Consider the following 19,993-nt stretch of genomic DNA (forward strand, 5'->3'; position numbering starts at 1 on the left):
ACATATCAAACTCCCAATGTTTAGACAAACCAGAACATGAACTTACTGTACCTCAGGGTACGTGGGACTCATGAACACTCTTTCGTTATGTTATCATTACAAACCAGAACATGGAGTAAAGAAGACACATGTGCATTTGAAATGTTTATTTACTAATGCCGTCTTCTCAGGCGCAGTATCTTAGATAATACAAGTATACTTATTATCAGTAGCAAAATTACCAGCATAGTTACTAAGACATAAAAAGCGAATGGTGACAGCATGTTAACATACTGTAATGAATAAGAGTTAACAACACTTATCTCTCACCCACCCTAACACATATATTATATTATTAGCTAAGAAGGTCTCTTTGGGTTGTTTTAGGGCGGGCCCATACCTTAGTGTCCTAGCATGAAAGGAATCACATCAGCATACACCAGCTCTCTCTGCATGTGCACCGCATCAAGTGTGTTCTATGTGCCTCGTGCAAAGCAATATCAATCCCGCCTGAAGCCAGAGTTGGCAAAGGCTGCACTTGTGTTATGACTATGAAGGCGTGGAGATCAGACCTCATAACAATTCCATATCGTGTTGTTCCTGAAACTTCAGCACTCTTCGTGCAGACATAGTTTATTAAGCAAAGGTGATATCAGAGCAGTAACATATTATTCTCACATACACCACGGCAAACTACTAGGTTGAAAGCTAAGTCAACAATTAAGTGTCGTGTGCAGAAGTTGCAAGAAAGAAAAATGGCGTTTAAACCTCAAATGTACCTATGCTAACTTAACACGATATAAGGATATACAGGAGCTATATGACACCCCCCCATGATCCGAGAACGGACTAAATATCACAACAGAAGTGCCATCACATGAGAGCAGAACTCAACAGTAAACGAGCATGAATCGAAACTAAACTTTAAAAAGTAATGCTAAAAAATAGCCCAAAAATATAACGTGGCTCAAGCCAATAGGCAAGTAAAAATAAAAATTTCTTGACAAATAAGTCAATAAAATCAATGAAATGCTATTAATCAGCGCGTCAATCCGAGGCAGTGTCTATGATGAAAGGAACATACGTGTTCTCCCAGCACCGGATCCTCTATAACCATCAGAGGACAGCTCGGTGGGTTTTCAAGAAAACTTAGTTCCAAGAAAGTCTGTGCTGCCGACAATATATCCCAGGGACCCATTAGTCCATGCGCCACTGCTAAGGCCATAATCCTCTCGTCAGAACAAACCAACTCGTGAGCAATGATAGGACTCATCAGCTGATTAAAATCGACGTCATGAGAAACCGGTCCGCAGAGACACAAATCAATGGCCCAATGGAAATCACAGGTCAGGCAGTGAAATACAGGCTGGACACAGGTGAAGTAGGAGAATCGAAAAGATAATCCATATGCCGTGCTCAATGTCGCCAACGGCAGTGTGCCATAATATTCAAGCATGCGGTTGCGAAACCGCGTCAGTAGCTGTTGCGCGGGGTCTTGCACAGGAAGGACATCCATATTTAAAGAGACAAAAAACCACTAGCGCGCCAGCTGCTAATGCAAGTAAAAATGGGAACCCTCCAAACAAGGATGAAAAAATAGAATGGAAGAAAGCAGGGATGACTCCAAAAATCTTTTCAAAGGAAGTCACAAGACCACTGCTAACAACTTTAAAAAAATGTGCAAGGCCTTTTGTGGAGGATGCGTTAAAGATAGTTCGAACCATCGCTCCGAAATGCAAAGGCAAATCAGTATTCAAAAGAGCCTGAACCTCTGTACGGGTGTTTGCAATGTGAAGCACGAAGGTTTCACGGGCCGAGCTCAAGGCCACCTCTTTCTGGGACAAAAGAGCCCTTATTCTTGCCATGCCGCTGAATTCTGCTCCCAAGGTTGGTATCTGTGGCCAGATGGAAGACTCCCTATGTTCACGTGTGGGAGGATAAAGCACATTTCTGCAGCAAATAACCCGCTCACTCACTGTAACTATGAAAGCTATACCTTTAATTAACCCACAACAGTTTTCATTATTGAGCATTAAATAACTACCATTCTCTAATAATTTAAACGTGGGGATGATAGCAGGAACTGGCGTGCCCTGTAAAACGCAAGCCATATTCGGTCGGTCCTTGTTGCATGAACCGTGTAACTGTATGTGTCTACACATTAAAGAATGATCTGGCGTCTCAGTGCACTCCTCTCCTGTCAGATAAACTTCCTGGTCATCCTTAAAACATCTGTATGTGTATGGGAGTGACCAGACTTCATGAAGGAAACCGCTACCTAAAGGTTCATAACGACCTATGGGTACATATTTCATGCAATTTGAAAACTTATATAAAGCAAAAGGCAGCGTTATTAAACCGTGGATAAGCCACGTTGCAGCAGTGGCTTCAGCCACGGAAAAAGGTAAAGATTCTAACCTTTCAATATGTAACATAGAAAAGGAAGCATCACGCATTGAAAGTAAGCGTTGTTTGTCAGTCAAATTAAACAGAGCAAATAAAGAAGAAACGTTCATGTACCCCCAGGGAACTTTACCCATTTTTAGTGTTTGAAGGGTCCATGCAAACTGCATGATTGATCGTAATTGATTTTGACCATGGTATAATACTGACACTTCATCATGTACAATATCGACGACTGACGACACAATATTATCCAATGTGTAAATTCTAGAGGAAAGCACATTAATGCTATTGTCAACAACTGCAGGCACTTTCTCAAGATTTGCTTGATCAATAGCCCTAAGGCGTGTAGCAGCCTCAATCTGTGATAGCTTCCAAATTTCATTGTAAACCCCATATAACCACCTTTTCGACCTGCCACTAGCCGGGCCTTTAATGAAATCATTCAAGTCCACGTCTGCATTTAGTTTAGAAAGGTGATTCTTAACCGCAGGTAAAGTTGAATGTTTCAGCCAGTTTTGACACAATTTGCCTACAGAATACGAGGTGACAGTATGACCTAAGTCAAAACGGGGATCAGATCTAACAGTTTTAAAACCGTCAGTTAAATTCAAAAATCTATGTTGGCAAGAATCAGCACTACGGTGCCAAAGCAGCCAACCCTTAGGATTCACACTGGAAATGTTAAAGGAGGAATTAAGAAGTAGAGTCTGTAATTCTCTAATGGACAACTGAGTAAAATTACTCCAACCATCATATTCCTCCAACTCCGGGAAAGAAGGAGCGTTTAATTTTTTAGAAGTAGCCAATCCAAAGCATGTGGTCTGGGAAATTGTTTCATTCAGAAACAGCATATGATTCGGGATGAGACATGCACGGTGTAAAGCCTCAGTGCCTTGTACCTGCCAGGCCTTTGAACCCCAAACTGATTTAAGGTCTATCGTATCCTTCCATAACTCATAGCCTCCAGTAACTAATTGATCAAGGAAGGACTTGGAATACAACAATTTAGTATCTGTAAGTCTAACCTTGGACATTGGCATTTTTCGAAACTTAAAATAAAAGGACTCGGGATTGGACTGATTAAAGTCAGTGAAGGAAGTATACTTTCTCAGAAATGTTTCAGAACTCCCCTGATGAGGCGCTGGGCAATGTTCCCACTGAGTAAAGTTAACAGTATCCCTTCTGGATGATGTTTTGTGTAAGAAGTGATTGCCATAATGTTGGTAACAGAATAATTCACCTTAATTAGCAGATTCAAAATATAAATCCTCAGCATCAAATGCAGCATAGTATTGCAAATCAGAAAATAAACTTTCTACAGCATTGACATCCCAGTCATCAGAACGAATGTTTTGTTTCACCACATCCCCCATATTCACTCTAAGTACATTAGGGACATTAACGACTTCCGTTGGGCCATGAATCTGAAACCGAACTGCATCCCACACGATTCCATCAAGGACAGGCCATGCTGTGATGCTAACCAAAGTCAAGTCTCTTTTAAATCTGTGTGTAGAATGGGACGAGGAAAGCGGGGCCAAAGTTCCATTCAGATGAGTAATGCAAGTTCTCTCCTCGACATAGTGTCCATTCATGATTCGAAAAAAATAAAACACAAAACCAATTGACATAAAAAGGTAAACTGAAAAAAGGACCAGCCAAATGTATGTCCAAGGGGGTATCAAAAAATGTTTTTTAAACAGGCTTGCATAAACTGCAATTCGAGAGGGTTTCTTCGAGGCAAGGGAAGCAGAGTCAAATGAAAATCTGGATTCCGTGGCTAAACGAGCTTGCAGGTCAGGCATGGACAAATCAGTGGGGTAGGTATAGTCTATCTCATCAATGTTAGTTCCGGGTAAATTATTTAATAACGGACTGGAAACAGCAGGTAATTCGATGGCCACTTCAGGTTCAATATTAGAAGCAGTGGGCATAACTGAATTTCTCACAATGGAAGGACAGGAAACAGCCGGTGTCATGCTAAGAAGAATCGGCCACTCTGTGTATCTTGACATTGTCAATTGAAATAAACCTGTTTTCCTCACGACCAGGAAGTGGTGGTAAAATGACTGTTCTTGTGCCCTTCACTCCAAGGACAGGAACCGGAGCTCGATAGGAAGGACCAAATTCTTTCTTGTTATCGATCTTCTCTCGAACCAGTTCGCCAACTTGGGGTAGCCAGCCAACTACCGGGATCTGCAACGCATCATCCGACGTGGAGGGCAAATGTTCCTTTGCAAGACTGTCTCTGGTCTTTTGTAGATTCTGTAAAACAGTGAAATGTTCATCTGCGTCAAAGCTAGTGGCGCGAACCACACAGTCTAGAACGTCAAGGTCAGGGACGAACATCTTGATGCCAAAGAGCATTTCGTATGGGGTCCGCCCACCCAGAGACCTTCTAGGGAGATTATTAAGAGCACGCTGCACGCCATAGAGGTGAGCCAGCCAGTTTCTGCCAGTGCCTATAACTCGGGCTGTCAAAGATTGCTTTAAATCACGGTTCATTCGCTCAACTACACTGTTACCCTCAGGTCTGTAGGGAGACGAAAACTTGACTTGGACCCCCAACGAAGTCATGGCATCCTTATACGCCTTAGAGGCGAAAGCCGGACCCTGATCCGAATGGAAGGTACCACAGGCAAAAATCCCTATAAAGACACGCAAATCTCTAATGACAGTCCGTGAATCAGCGCTGCGATGTGGCCATACCCACACAAAGCGTGTGCATGAGTCAACTGCTACTAAGATGTACTTATACGCAGTATCAGATGAAAAAGGACCGCAGTGATCTAAATAAACACAACCTAGCGGTTTATTAGAAATGTACAACTGAGTCTGTGGCGGACGCGTAGCAGTTGAAGGTTTAATCTGCTGGCATATGTCACAAAGAAGGACATAATCACGCGTCTGTTTGTACAGTCCCCGCCACCAGAAACGTTGTTGTAATTGAGTTACAGTGGCCGAGACGCCCGCATGCGCAGACGCCACACCTTCATGTGCCGCTGTAATCAAGTCTGCTCTGCGATCCGAGTTGGGAATCAGCCGTTCCCCAATGTCAGGAATTGTCACAAAAGGAACCTTTTCGGGACTTAAGTGGTATTTGTACTTCAAAGGGAATCCCGCAGGATGCTTACTTCACTTCTCAGAGGCAGCAACTGCCGCCAAGATGTCGCTATCAATCTTGGTTTTTGACCTGGTAACCGCTGCAACTAAGTATGTAGATACTGCTGATTTCGCTGCTTCATCAGCAAGCGAGTTGCCAACAGCGTGAACTCCTACGCGCTGATGACCGAGAGTATGAATCACATAAACGAGAGGCAACATAGCCTTAAGCTCTGCCACTCGAACCCAGATCATTTTGTGTTTTATTGTGCTACCCTTGGAATCATGAAAATCATTTTGAATCCAAAAGAACAAGTTTTCATTGTAAGACTGGACACAGTAGTAGGAATCACTTACAATCAGAGTAGTAACACTTGGATCTGCGTACTCCAACGCTAGTAAAAGAGCACGAAGCTCAGCCAATTGTGCAGTGCAATCGCCCAGGGGCAACGTGTGTACCTCCCTGGAAATAAATTCATCGTTCAACATAGCACCAACCACAATAGCGCATGCGGAAACGTAGGCATGTTTAGAGCCATGCGCAACCTGCGCCGACCCATCAGTGTAAATGATGCAATGGAAGTCCTCCAAAGGTCGCATAGCCAGAGGAGCAGGATGAACGAACTCATACTGCAAGTACTCTTGCGACCGTAAAGAGGCGTCAAAAATAAACGTGACATCCGTGGACGTCAATGACGCTGCCCATTGAATCCACCGTGGGTGCAAAGCTTTAGAATTTGGTACACTGGCTTTCGTGACTGCCTCCAAATGAGGACAGGGTGTTACCACTAACATGCGCTTCCCCTGTGACAGAGCTCGTTCTTTAAGAATCGCCATCTGTACAGCAGTTAAAACTTTCTCCACAGTGGGAAACCGCAATTCAGCCGAAGTGTACAAGTGTGACTTGTAAGCAATAGGCACTGTGTCGCCTTCATTAAAAGTCAGGTACGTGAAACCCACCGCCCCTGGGATTATTCTTATCACCAGGTTGGTGTGGTTATCACGAGTCAGTAAGTATTTAGAAGCGAGCAGATCAGCCTGCAAGGATTGCAAAATGACTGAATGCTCAGGCAGCCAGCATGATTTTCAGAAAGTAGGTTGTATTAATGCATACAACGGCTTGATACGCTGGGCATATTCCGGAATGTATGTCCTTCCGAAATTCAAAAAGCACAGAAAAGATTGTAATTTTTTCAGTGTTGTAGGAGCGCGCAATTGTGCGCACTTCTCTAAGAAGTGAGGAGCCAAACCTCTACCTTCATTGTTGAGCTCATAGCCCAAAAACAACACTGTGTGTTCAGCAATGTGCGATTTTGCAAAGTTAAATTTGTAACCCATGTCAGCGAAGTTGCAAATAACAGAATTTACACGACACAGATGCTCCCAAATATCGTCGTCTGTGAGATATATGTCATCCACATACGAAAAAGCATCAGGGTCGAGTGCCTCCAGAATAGAGACAATGCGAGCGGTAAATATACCAGGACTATTCTTATAGCCCATTGGAAGACGCCGGAATTGTTTTTAGACTCCAGCGCTCGTAAAACTGGTCCATTGGGAGCTAAAGCTGTCCAATCTGTGGGCATAAAAACCGTTGGATATGTCAAGCGTTGTCTCGAAACGCTTACGCACGAGACTATCCACAAGGGCAGAGCCGTGAGTATTCTGTACTGCACAGTTACGGCAATGCAAGTTTAAATGCCGGTAATCCAAAACCAAACGATATGATCCGTCAGGTTTGTTCACAGTAAAAAGGGGATTATTCATCGGTGACACACACGTTTCAATAACTCCCTGATATTCCAATTGTTCAAGGATTTCTGCGACGGAAGATTTTGCTTCACGCCTAATGGGATATTGAGGTTGAGGCTGCGGCTGAGACCGCAACGGAATTTCGTGGCAAGGCGACAATTTATCCCAACCACATTGGTTACGGTACAGAGCCGGCGCGAGAGCTCGAGCCCACTCTTCTGCAAAATGCTGCGCATGCTCATTCGAGACAGTGTTCGCGAAACTGGGGAGGATCACCTCCTCCCCTCGCGGCGCCGCGAGCACAAAAGGTGGGGGCCAGTCAGCCTCCGAAAGTAAAATATCATACGTAGAAGACAGATTTTCCCAAAATACACCTTTAACGGTACGCTGTATGTCACCTTCAATTAACAGGACAATTTCATAAAGTCTTTCTGGGGGAGCAAGTCTCGTATCCGCTGTTTCTATCACAACGTAGACATCAGTCGCTGTCACCCTCAGTAGTGGACGCAGCGCCTCTCTGACTATGGTTATCTCCGCCGCGCTGTCCAGCAAGGTCAGAGCCCACGTCAGATTCCGAAGCCGCGTTCTCACTATCTGTGGCATATCGATGCGCTGTTAAGGCTGCGACTTTCTTTTTCGCAAACTGCGGTCTCTTAGGCGTAGAATCCTCCTGCTTCACTGCGCCGTCCGTTTGGCGGGACTGACCACGTCCCTGTTGGCCACCACGTCCACGTCCACCCCCTCCTCCACCGGTCTTCGGGGCCGATGTTTCCTGAAAGGAACGAGGAGAGCGTTGATCAGAACCCTGAAATCGATCAGGTGATTTAATCATCGCGCGATCGCGCAAATCATAAACTTTCTCTGTCGGCGCAGGAGTCTGTAGTGCAGGAAAAGAATCCTGAGTCTGCTTATATTGCTTCCCCTGTGTCTGTTTTTTAGGCCAATTCTGTTTTTTGGACTTAGGCTGGACATCTGCAACTGCAGATTGTCCCTGAGGTTGTTTTTTCTCCTTTACTGTAAAATATTTCAGACCTCTACTTGTGCGGCCAATCGTCTTATAAGCGGCCACAACAATCTTTGCTAACTGACGGGGTTTATCGGCATCGGGCAGAGCAGCCAAAGCGTTCGACACCTGAAAGTTCACAGCATCCCCTTTAACATTGGAGAGTATGAGATCACTTACAATCTCAAAAGAACCACACAGGCGCATACCCAATTCAACGGCCGCCTCTGGACCGTGATCATTCTGAACACGTTTAATGATGTCAGGCAGGGCATTCATAGACGGGGTGCCGAAGCACCTCGTATAAACGGCCGCAAATGTTTTTCCCCAGCTTTCACAGTCAACAAGTTCAGGAGTTAAATCCTTCGGTAAAGTAATCGTCAACATTCTATGCTTATCAGCAGGAGTAGAATTCGGAAAAACCGCCTCCAGTTGATCAAACTTCTCTGCTAGCCAGAACGGGAAGTCATCGTTGTCAACTGGACGTGCACCAAAAACCGAATTTACCATCACTGGATTGAGACGCATTCCGCCTCGATCCATGGGAACGGCCGTACCCCCCTGGGGACCACCAGGCAGGTGGCGACCGATGTATTGCACTAATGCTCGAATCACGGAAATGGAAACAACATGTAGCCTACGAATTTCCTGCAGGGTACAAGCGCCGTGATTCGGGTGCGGGGTAAAACCACCCAACACAGGCCAATTTGTACCTGGAATTGAGAGTGGACCTAACCTCGCAGCGGACAAAGAGTGGGGGAGGGCGCCATCAAACCAAACTCGATGCTGCCAATGATCAATAGGTATTTCCAATGCCCTGTACGGTGTATACTCAGCCGGGACAGCTGAGGCGGTGTAGGAGTGGAACAAACCAGAAGTTGCGTCCACAGCCGGAAACGTAACCCAAGAGTAAAACAACTGGAAAGGGAACGCCGGATCTGCACACACCACGAAAATCACAGCCATCCCATCTACCGGTACTTGGTACGTCTGAAGATGGTTGCGCACCACCACGCGACTATGCTGCGCAATGGTTACCGCCGCCATGACAACACTGGAAACAAGAAAATACAAAGAATACTTTGTAGCACAACTGGGTAGTAATTCAAAGAAACCGTTTAAGAAAGAATCAAGCTTGAATAAGACCTATTTCAAAAAATAGGTAGGTTTCACCGACACCCCGCTTTCCGGAAACGAAGGTGAAGGGGTTGCGCACCACCACGCGACTATGCTGCGCAATGGCTACCGCCGCCATGACAACACTGGAAACAAGAAAATACAAAGAATACTTTGTAGCACAACTGGGTAGTAATTCAAAGAAACCGTTTAAGAAAGAATCAAGCTTGAATAAGACCTATTTCAAAAAATAGGTAGGTTTCACCGACACCCCGCTTTCCGGAAACGAAGGTGAAGGGGTTAAGGTATGAACGATATACTACTCGAGTGTCATGATATAAGACCACCGAAACCGTTGGGCGCCATGTCGCAGGGTTTCTGTTCTCACACAGAACTGTGCACAGAGGAGTGGAACCTCGGCGAATTAGGGTGACCCAAAACACACCTTAGTACCCAACTCACCCCTTACCGAGCTAGCTACAGTGTCTCATTGGACATATCAAACTCCCAATGTTTAGACAAACCAGAACATGAACTTACTGTACCTCAGGGTACGTGGGACTCATGAACACTCTTTCGTTATGTTATCATTACAAACCAGAACATGGAGTAAAGAAGACACATGTGCATTTGAAATGTTTATTTACTAATGCCGTCTTCTCAGGCGCAGTATCTTAGATAATACAAGTATACTTATTATCAGTAGCAAAATTACCAGCATAGTTACTAAGACATAAAAAGCGAATGGTGACAGCATGTTAACATACTGTAATGAATAAGAGTTAACAACACTTATCTCTCACCCACCCTAACACATATATTATATTATTAGCTAAGAAGGTCTCTTTGGGTTGTTTTAGGGCGGGCCCATACCTTAGTGTCCTAGCATGAAAGGAATCACATCAGCATACACCAGCTCTCTCTGCATGTGCACCACATCAAGTGTGTTCTATGTGCCTCGTGCAAAGCAATATCAATCCCGCCTGAAGCCAGAGTTGGCAAAGGCTGCACTTGTGTTATGACTATGAAGGCGTGGAGATCAGACCTCATAACAATTCCATATCGTGTTGTTCCTGAAACTTCAGCACTCTTCGTGCAGACATAGTTTATTAAGCAAAGCTGATATCAGAGCAATAACATATTATTCTCACATACACCACGGCAAACTACTAGGTTGAAAGCTAAGTCAACAATTAAGTGTCGTGTGCAGAAGTTGCAAGAAAGAAAAATGGCGTTTAAACCTCAAATGTACCTATGCTAACTTAACACGATATAAGGATATACAGGAGCTATATGACATTGCAAAGCAGGAAACACAGAGACTGAGAGGTATAACTCCATTTCTTTATTTACTTGAATCCCGGTACAGCTTCGAAGAGCCCATCCTTCCTCACGCCCCTGTTCTCTGTCTTCTCCTGACCTCACGGTATTCCATAGCTCAAGAGAACCCAGGCATAAGAACTAAGGGACATATTTACAAGGGCTTTATCTCTGCTTTTTTGGCTTTTAAAGCCAAAAAAGCGGAGATAAAACTATCGTCCTGTTAACAAGAGGGTGCTAACATGCATTAGTGCATGTTAGCACCCTTTTACGTGACGCCTCTCTTTGCATCTCTACTGAGATGCAAAGTGAGTGTCACTGGGCAGTACAACCTTGTAAATATCACTGATGTTCAAACTGCGGTATTTACAAGGCTGCCAATGCATTTTAGCAGACGTTAGTTTGGGGCGAAAACAGCTGTTTTCGCCGAAAACTAACATCTGCTAAAATGCAGACTTCGAAAACTAAAGGGGGTAGGTCCATAGAAACGTGGTAGGGGCTAGACCTTTTTGAAATGTACAACACAAAAAGTTTACCCAAACCACAATTATTTAGAGCAAACCTTTAGAGGGTTAGAGACACATTTATTATATCTACCCTCGGCACATCTATTTAGTGCCAATGATTTTATAATTTTTCAAATTTTTCACATAAATTAGCAGAAATAAAGACAAAATGTACAATCAGATATTTACACAACTATACAAAATTTTCACATAGAAACATATAATATCAACAGAATATATCTTATAACATATAAAATTATACAAAAAATTAATACATCACAGAACAACATTATTACAAACATATAAAGCAATGACTGAAAAGAATCAAACAATGGGGGAATATAAGCAAATAAATGGCTCAAGGAGTGATAATATCTGGACCAGCTGGTCCTAGTAACTTGAAGGTAGTGATTTATTCCACCCAAATAAACTGCCGACGCGTTTCAAGACCAGGCTCAAAGTTACTGGTCTCTCATCAGGGCTGTTAATCTTTGTATCTGGAAGATGCAAAGACAGAGTGTTTTAATATTAAATTCATTAGAAGCCTCTAAACTTCAGTTGTGGGCTACAGTGGGTGATTGGCTACATACGAGACTCGTTTTGAGGAGGAAGGAGGATTAGACTTCGTGATGTCCAAATCCGGGAGAAACAATCAAAGTTCGTGGCTAGGCAGGCAAATCTAAAAAATGTGTGGATCATGAATTAGTGGAACAAACTGGTGATTAGCGTGTCTCGCTAGTGTATATGGCTGTATGTTTTTTTTTTCTTTGGTTTTTTTTTGCTCCTCATCTCAACCATGGCTGGCCAGTTAGTACAGTGGACTAGGAAAGTGTGATTTGAGAAAAAGACATGCTGTCTCAGTACGATACTGGTAGGTTTCAACCGAAATGTAGGCGTGCCTGGACCCTACAGCTATGTCGATTTCACAGTTGATCAATCACAAACCCGTGTGTACTTTTTAGATGGTGCTTGCCATTAGCCAGATTTCACCACTGCTCTTACCACCGATTGACCTTCAAGTGAGAGGACAAATGTGATAAAGCGAAGAAAGTGCGACATGGCTTCATAATCATTGGAACTGGGGAAAAAAAAAAAACAGCTCTAGTTAATGAGACCAATCGAGTTTCAACCAGAAAGCTCTTTTTTCAGGTTTACCACCCCTGGAAAGATCCAATTTCGATATATGAAGCATAGAATAACTCCAGTCTTGCAATGTTGGGGGGGGAGGCCTCTTTCCAACGCCTACAGATCTCCCGTCGAGCCACCAGCATTGAGTAGAACAAAAGATTATTGTTTGTACTATGTTTTTTGTCCATTACCCCAAAAATTGCAAGGCATAGATCTATTTTCACAGTGGTGCCCATGGAAGCTGTTAATTTATTGCTTATTGATTGCCAAAAAGATGTTAAATGTGGGCATTCATAAATATAAGGCTGTATGTTGAACATACCTCACTCCCTTTGGTTTGCCGTCAACCGGCGCGGTTACTCGTGAAGTGTAACCATATATTTTGTGCCTGTAAGAAGTACTGAAAGCACGTTTTAGAAAAAGGGGGAACCGTCTCGATATACATGACATTTTGTTTGCCACTCAATGAAAGATCTTAGCGTACTTTCTTGTTTTATTCTTTTTTCGTAGAATGCCTTTTTCATCTGCATCCACGGTCCTGTAGGACGAAAAACGCTACTGTAAAAGCTAACAGGTACAACGCAAAAAAGCGATAAAGCTCCACTATGGTAGAGCGTTACCTTGTCTGTCAGTGGTCCAACCGCAAAGAAACTACTCGCGTTCTCGATCAAGATGGCCGGCGTGGAGCCACGTTTGTTATATGTACGCAGTGGTCCCGGTGCATCTTGGGATTTGTAGTGCTCAGCATAAAGACTGACAACTGCTCGGTACTGCACGGGTGTGCAAGTGGCCCTGTGTGAAAGGTGATCAAGCATCGCATTGTTTCTAGCGAACTAGTTACAAAATCAAGCGGATAGGAGCCTGAAAACGTGTTAAATTAATCGTGTTGGAACGGTTACCGCATTGTTCGCTATTCTGGCGAATAGTGACAACTTGTCTCAAAAATTAAGTGAGAGAAGGGGTTGTGGGGGTGCGGGTGCCCACTCAATCCTATATTGCCTGCCCAGGCTCACCACGATTATGTTCTTTCAAGAATGTGGAATCTGAGGGAAGGAACCAGACCCACAGACCTAGCCAGGTATGTACGTACTGACTGCTAGTCAGCTCAAAGAACAGGCTTTAAAGGCGTGCTATCTCAGAGAGGCTGTTAAGGCCAGTTTGTGTACTGTTAAATTTCAAAATGAGATATGCCTCTTTCTGCAACAAGATACGTTCGACATCATGGCATTTAATTGTCGAATTTACTGTAAATAGAACGGACCACTTGAAGTCTTGTTCATCATGTCCCTTTTCACAAAAATGTTCAACCATGGGAACTGACATCACCCTTTTTTTAATTCTGGATCGGTGTTGGCTGATTCTCAGGTTGACCTGTTGACTGGTCTTACCAATATAGATCTTCATGCACGGGCACAGTACCCCATCAACAACGTTTTTTGTCTTGCAATTAGAAAAATCTGTGTGTGTCCATTTTATTCCTTGATGAATACATTCTTTGCCTTCGATGGTGTTCGGGCAAGCAACACAATTGCCGCACTTATGGTGGCCCTCAATAGGCTTCAAATTCCATTTCGACAGCAAATCGCTGTTAGGTTTATGTATAGCAATGTCAGCCCAGATTAGCTGTTGCCCGATACTTCGATTTTTTCTAAAAGCAAAAATCGGTTTGGGAAAAGGGCAATCTAAGCCCTCCAAAAGATGACAATTCTTCAAGACAGCTTGTCGAAGTTTATGTGTATCAGGGCAAAAGGTTGTAATGCACACAAGTTTGTTTAACAGTGTGCGTTTCTTAACTTCTAATAGACATTCACGAGGTGTATACCTAGCTTGTTTGAACGAGTGTTTAGGAAGTTTTTTGGGGTAGCCTCTTTTTTGCATAACAGAGCAAAAGGCACGGCCATGTATGAAGAGAAATTTGTGGAAGTCAATAATCCTTTTAAACAACACATCACACAGTGGCACCGTTACATTGACAACGTCTGGCTCCTGTGGCAGGGGAGCCAGACCGAGCTAATGGCCTTTCATGGTTGGCTCAATACAAGGCATGGAGACATCCAATTTTCAATTGAATACAGCACTAGTCGCATGTCTTTCCTGGATGTCGAGCTTAGATGCGAACAAGGCCAGTTAACAACATCGTCTATAAGAAGGAAATGGACAGGAACACAATCCTTCATCATAGAAGTGCACACCCGAGAAACCTCAAAGCTAATTTGCCTTATGGGCAATTGCTCAGAATCAGAAGAAACTGTTCGGATTTGCAAGACTATGAGACACATGGCCGTGCCTTTTGCTCTGACATGCAAAAAAGAGGCTACTCCAAAAAACTTCTTAAACCGATTTTTGCTTTTAGAAAAAATCGAAGTATCGGGCAACAGCTAATCAGGGCTGACATTGCTATACCTAAACCTAAGAGCGATTTGCTGTCGAAATGGAATTTGAAGCCTATTGAGGGCCACCATAAGTGCGGCAATTGTGTTGCTTGCCCGAACACCATCGAAGGCAAAGAATTTATTCATCAAGGAATAAAATGGACACACACAGATTTTTTTAATTGCAAGACAAAAAACTTTGTCTATGGGGTACTGTGCCCGTGCATGAAGATCTATATTGGTAAGACCAGTCAACAGGTCAACCTGAGAATCAGCCAACACCGATCCAGAATTAAAAAAAGGGTGATGTCAGCTCCCATGGTTGAACATTTTTGTGAAAAGGGACATGATGAACAAGACTTCAAGTGGTCTGTTCTATTTACAGTAAATTCGACAATGAAATGCCATGATGTTGAACGTATCTTGTTGCAGAAAGAGGCATATCTCATTTTGAAATTTAACAGTACACAAACTGGCCTTAACAGCCTCTCTGAGATAGCACGCCTTTAAAGCCTGTTCTTTGAGCTGACTAGCAGTCAGTACGTACATACCTGGCTAGGTCTGTGGGTCTGGTTCCTTCCCTCAGATTCCACAATCTTGAAAGAACATAATCGTGGTGAACCTGGGCAGGCAATATAGGATTGAGTGGGCACCCGCACCCCCACAACCCCTCCTCTCCAACACGATTAATTTAACACGTTTTCAGGCTCCTATCCGCTTGATTCTGTAACTAGTTCGCTAGAAACATTGTGATGCTTGATCACCTTTCACACATGGCCACTTGCACACCCGTGCAGTACCGAGCAGTTGTCAGTCTTTTTGCTGAGCACTACAAGGCCCATGATGCACCGGGACCACTGCGTACATATAACAAACGTGGCTCCACGCCGGCCATCTTGATCGAGAACGCGAGTAGTTTCTTTGCGGTTGGACCACTGACAGACAAGGTAACGCTCTACCATAGTGGAGCTTTATCGCTTTTTGCGTTGTACCTGTTAGTTTTTACAGTAGCGTTTTTCATCCTACAGGACGGTGGATGCAGATGAAAAAGGCATTCTACGAAAAAAGAATAAAACAAGAAGGTACGCTAAGGTCTTTCATTGAATGTCAAACATAATGTCATGTATATCGAGACGGTTCCCCCTTTTTCTAAAACATGCTTTCAATACTTCTTACAGGCACAAAATATATGGTTACACTTCACGATTAACCGCGCCGGTTGACGACAAACCAAAGGGAGTGAGGTATGTTCAACATACAGCCTTATACACCAGCGAGACACGCTAATCACCAGTTTGTTCCACTAATTCATGATCCACACATTTTTTAGATTTGCCTGACTAGCCACGAACTTTGATTCTTTCTCCCGGATTTGGACATCACGAAGTCTAATCCTCCTTCCTCCTCAAAACGAGTCTGGTATGTAGCCAATCACCCACTGTAGCCCACAACTGAAGTTTAAAGGCTTCTAATGAATTTAATATTAAAACACTCTGTCTTTGCATCTTCCAGATACAAAGATTAACAGCCCTGATGAGAGACCAGTAACTTTGAGCCTGGTCTTGAAACGCGTCGGCAGTTTATTTGGGTGGAATAAATCACTACCTTCAAGTTACTAGGACCGGCTGGTCCAGATATTATCACTCCTTGAGCCATTTATTTGCTTATATTCCCCCATTGTTTGACTCTTTTCAGTCATTGCTTTATATGTTTGTAATATTGTTATTCTGTGATGTATTAATTTTTTGTATAATTTTATATGTTATTAGATATATTCTGTTGATATTATATGTTTCTATGTGAAAATTTTTGTATAGTTGTGTAAATATCTGATTGTACATTTTGTCTTTATTTCTGCTAATTTATGTGAAAAATTTGAAAAATTATAAAATCATTGGCACTAAATAGATGTGCCGAGGGTAGATATAATAAATGTGTCTCTAACCCTCTAAAGGTTTGCTCTAAATATTTGTGGTTTGAGTAAATATTTTGTGTTGTACATAAAAAAATGCAGACTTAGGCATACCTAATATGGGGGTGGATTGTGCTGATACGACCACAGGATCGTATCAGGAAGGTTATCGCCGTTTTTGCAGGGAATATCGCTGGAAAACCAGTGATGTTCCCTACAAAACGGTGATTTCCCCGCTATCGCTGGTAATTATATCGCCCTGGGCAAACGGGTTATAAATAACGGTCTAACAGGGCGATAAAATCCAGCGATAGACGGCGATAAATAGAAAAGCGCTAAGCGCGTTTTGCGTTTATTTATCACCGTCCTTGTAAATATGCCCCAGGATGAGCTCACCAAAAGGCACGAGTTCACAACACAACATGTTACAGATTGTATTTCTCTAGATGTTATTCTGAAGAAGAATCTTGATGGTGTGTCATTCTACATGTTTTCTGTTTGAACATATTGTTTCTGTAGGAGAGGGTAAAGGTATTTCATGGCAATGTCAGGCAAAGTATGACCTTCAGCGTAAAGTGAGTAAGCTGGCTTACCAGGAGCTCAAACTTTAAGTACTAAATTCTGACACCCACAGATTACACTGGTGAAATATCATGGGCAACGGATAATCACATCAAACATAAAGAGAAGTGCTGCCACGGTCTAACATGTCTGCAAATGAAGTAGTGAAGACTATGATGTAACTGTTTGGTTGCCATTTTATATTCTGTCACTAGTTAGATTATATTTCTTCTGGTTCACCCCAGATGCTAGATGCATTTTTTCACCACCTGGGATTTTTAACCTCCCATGAAATTCTCCTAGAGGAAACTGTCTTCGTGTAATGACAATGATAAATACAGAAAATGTTCACTTATCAAGAACAATGTATAATGTACTGTGGAACTGCAGACACCCTGCTCTTCACCAAGTAATTACATGATTTTCAAGCCGGCTTGTCTTTTTTTACTTGTGACCACACTAAACCAGGGAACCTACTGAGCAAAGAAGGTTGTCTTAGCACCAAACATATATTTTGAGTAATGGTGTTACAGTTTGCTCAGTCCTTTTAGATTATGTGCTGATATCAAGTCTATTCTTGAGGATGGAGATGCCTTGGAGACCTGTAATCATGCCTTAAATACTCACTTTACTTTGGCAACTTGCATACCTGTACTACACACCCTTTTCTGAAAATGCTTATATTCTGCTAGGAGTACCTGACTCATTACACTGAGTGCCAGTGTCCCTGTTTTGATGATTTGAATTGTTCACTAATGTAGCCCCTCTTACTCTTTGCCGGATGCATTCTGAAAGTTACCCATCGGGTTAAATATGTCACAACTATTCTGGCCTCTTATGAGCAATCCAATTGTTTCTTTCCAGGTATTCCTTCAAGCTCCAGTCCACATTGTTCTAGTCCAGAAATGGTATAGGTTCCTATTCAATGTCTATGTCTGACTAAAGATTGTTTTCAAACTCTATTAGACAACGTATATGTAAAAGTGATGATCCAATCATGAGGTATTGTATTTAAGATTTTCACTCAAACGTTTACTTGCCTTTTTAGCTTTTTCTTTATAGTACCATCTGGCAACATTATAGGCTGGATATCGATGATGGTCACCTATCACTCATTCTCCACGTCCTCAGTGTCAAAAGTACTTGAGACACTATATGGTCTCTTTGGTACCTAGAATTTCTAGGTAGCCTAAGAATGAGAAATATAAAAGTGCGATTGGACCCCAAATTGCCTTTCACACGCCCTTCTTTTATGGATAATACCGTAGTAACTGCCGCCTCATCCTCTTTGATGTACCCCAAGATGGATTTACTAAACAAAAGAAGGAAAGAATTTATTCAACTTCAGGAAGACACAATTTAGAAGAACGCATGTAGCAGCTTCCTCATCTCTCAAAACGGCTCTACAAAATATCGCAAGATGGATGCATGCAAACAAACTTAAATTGAACGGAGGAAAAACAGAACTTTTGATTTTAGGCGGCAATAAAGATCTATGGAGATCTGAACATTGGCGTCAGCAAATGGGTCCCCCCCCTACCCTCCCAATCAGTCCGTAACCTGGGCATTATAATAGATCACCAGTTGACTATACGCCAACAAGCAACTACGGTTACGTCGATGTGTTTTACCATTCTAAAATGGTTAAAAAAGATCTTATGGATGCTGCCTTTGACAACTCAGAAAACCGTTGTCCAGGCCCTAATAATATCAAGATTGGATTACGGAAATATCCTATACTTAGGGGCAAACAAAGATGTAATCTGTAGATTACAAGTGGTCCAAAATTCAGCAGCCAGACTCTTATGTCAGCTACCTCAAATGGCTTCCATTTCCAAATCACTCCGGGACTTACATTGGCTAAGAATTGACAATCGCTCTAAATTCAAAGCATTGTGCTATATGCACAAAATCAATGTCGGTACGGCCCCTCATTACTTGAACACTTTGGTTCACAAATATAAGCCAATTCGCTCCCTTGGATCTTCGAAGCAAGCCAGATTTGTGACCCCTTGATTTAAATTGACCCGCATAGGGGGGCGCTCTTTCTCCTCTCTCGCTCCTGCTCTGTGGAATTCTATGCCTCTCCCCCTCTGTTTGGAACATAATTACATCAAATTTAGGAAAGGCATCAAAACTTGATTATTTAATTTATAGTCTTTCCCTCTGGTCGCTCTGCTGATTAGTATGTGTCTATAGGCGCCGGGAAACCTTCGGGTAGCTGTTGCGCCATAAGCTTAAATATAATAATAATAATAATAATAATAATGCACACAATCTTATAGCAACATTACATTTTTGTGTGAAACTCGAGTAGTAGTTTTTTTTTTCTCACCACAATAACACACTGTGGAAAATAAAGGGGGCATACGTGAATTTATTTAAAATAAACATTGTCGCTTCTACTGTGATGGATTCTTTCTTTGGAAGTGTATTCTTGTCTGCAGTTGATTGAGCCACTGAAAGGAGCCAGTAGCACGAAAGAAACAGAAAAACGAGCCCTTGAGAAAAACGTCTGCTAATTGGGATAAACTAGAACAACAGTTCTTTTACTGAAAAATAAACAGGGTGAAAGATTATTAACGTTTTAAACAATCCTTGACTACACATCCAATGTAACAATAAAACACACACAAATCTCAATCAATTGTGCAAACGTCCAATGGAATAACAGACCACGTGTTTCTTTGTCCATTAGAATAATTAGTGTAAATTAGGATTTTGCTTGGTGAGGAAGTATTTTGATCAGGATTGTTAAACCAATGTGTCCACATGATGAGCAATGTGGATTTCAAACATTTTTACACTTTCATTTGCTCAGTGTTAGACAATAACC

Source organism: Lissotriton helveticus, chromosome 4_1, assembly GCF_964261635.1.
Source record: "Lissotriton helveticus chromosome 4_1, aLisHel1.1, whole genome shotgun sequence".
Lineage (NCBI taxonomy): Eukaryota > Metazoa > Chordata > Amphibia > Caudata > Salamandridae > Lissotriton > Lissotriton helveticus.